The following is a 2058-nucleotide window of genomic DNA, read 5'->3' on the forward strand; positions in this document are numbered from 1 at the left end:
AACTTCGGAACAAAATTTCCACATTTTCGCAGGAGGCTGGAGAGTCCTTCAAAGATGCGTGGAATAGATTTAGGTTCTTCCAGCGAGACTGTCCACACCACGGATTTAACGAAGTGCAGCTGCTAAGCACTTTCTTCCGAGGTCTCGCCTTACAGTATCAAATGGCTCTTGATACGGCGAGTGAAGGAAACTTCACTACTCGGAATCCGTTGGAAGCTTTGAGACTTATCGAAAACCTTGCTAACAGCAGCAACACCAAAAACACTGACTCTGAACGGAAGAAGTCTGTAGCCTCTATCGGGAAGGAACAGATGGACGAAGTAAGAGCTAAGTTAGATGTGGTGCACGAGCTTCTTAGGAAGCAAGTCTGTTCAGCTGAAGGAGAAGTAGCAGATACGGAAGGAGAAGAAAATGTGAACTACATCGAAGGTACCGGATTCCAGAAATTTGGAAACCAGGGCGGAAACAAAAACTTCTTTGGAAATGGTCAAAGAAGTAACCAAAGTTCACAATTTCAAAAACCCTTCAACAACAGCAAAAGCTACTCGAACTCCTACTACCAGAATCCACCACCCCAGACTCAGGAAAGCAAGATCGAAGAGATGTTTGATCGAGTACTGTTGGGACAACAACAAATCACAGTGGATTTCAATGGTAAAATAGACTCCGCCTACAACAATCTGAACACCAAAATCGAGACCTTAGGGACTCAGGTGAGAAAACTTGAAACGCAACAGACGGGCGAGACTATAAAAAGGCAAGAAGCTTTCGCTAGAGAGGCAGGAGCCGACAAAGAAAAATACCACGTAAATGCCATCATAGATGATGATTTCTGGCAAGTGGTGAGAAATGAAAAGCTTGAGGAAGGAGACTTCGAAATCGAAAGCTCCATGAGTCTCGGCGGATCCCAATGGTGTCGACCGATGTCGATGAACTCGCATCGATCGACAGACCATGACGAAGATCGATGGACGGATTACTCCAGTCATCGATCGACGTCGTCCGCTGAATCGACTGAATGCAATGCAGAATTCTAACTCATGAGGAATTCGCAGCTAAGCATCCTCACCCACCCTCCCCTTTCTATGATAAAATCGATCGATCGGTTGAGCCAACCATCGATCGATAGAGTGAGTCCGACGTCGATCGTCACACGCCACCTCCCATCGATCGACGGGCACCTCTGACATACCGAGTGCGGTTATCCTCAATCGATAATGATTATATCAACGCACTCAGACCACAACCTAAACCATTAGCTAGCCCACCCGAACCAAAACCCAACCCTTTAAATAGTTCACCAGAACCAGTTCAAGAAGATCAGGAAACTGAAGGGAAAAGGTTAAGGAAAAGAAAGGAGAAAATTTCTAAGAACCTTAAGAGGGAAGCTAACGAGAAGGAGATTGATGGTTTCACTAAAAGAATCCTCAGAATCCCAATCGAAAAAGCTTTTGATGAAGCTTACTTCACACACCGGTTGTGGATGTTCTTCAGAGAAACAAAGGTAACTGAGGAGGACAATAGGAGAATGTTTCATCAAGTCAGAGAGAAGATGAAACACAGGATCACATTGACGAAGAAGAGTGATCCTGGGAAGTTTGCAATACCATGCGTAGTCAAGGGTGTTAAATTTCCCCATTCAATGTGTGACACAGGAGCATCAGTTAGTATCCTCCCTAGGATCATCGCAGACCAGCTTGGTTTGGCCATCGAACCTTCAACAGAATCCTTCACCTTCGTGGATCTTTTAGAAAAACGATCAGGAGGTATCATAAGAGATCTGGAGGTACAGATTGGTAATGCCCTTGTCCCGGTAGATTTTCATGTCCTAGACATCGAGCTTAACTGGAACTCTTCACTTCTGCTTGGAAGATCTTTCCTAGCTACAGTAGGAGCTGTATGTGACATGAACAAAAACAAATTGTGTCTGACGCTGATAGACCCCAACATCCACTACGACCCCATCCGACCTAAGAGAAAGGTTATTAATTCTGTGGATTACGGGAAAGAACTTGGCTTCATTGGCGCATGCCATTGTGGAGCAGAGTACTCGAAATC

The 2058-nt window shown here is 45.0% G+C and overlaps 1 non-coding gene across 1 annotated transcript; it reads right to left on the minus strand.

The window, feature by feature from the left end:
- LOC125607743 lies at positions 1-106 on the minus strand. The gene has a single exon (XR_007338813.1). It is a non-coding gene; the product is annotated as a small nucleolar RNA R71 (small nucleolar RNA).
- Positions 107-2058: the final 1952 nt, after the last annotated feature.

Source organism: Brassica napus, chromosome A3, assembly GCF_020379485.1.
Source record: "Brassica napus cultivar Da-Ae chromosome A3, Da-Ae, whole genome shotgun sequence".
Lineage (NCBI taxonomy): Eukaryota > Viridiplantae > Streptophyta > Magnoliopsida > Brassicales > Brassicaceae > Brassica > Brassica napus.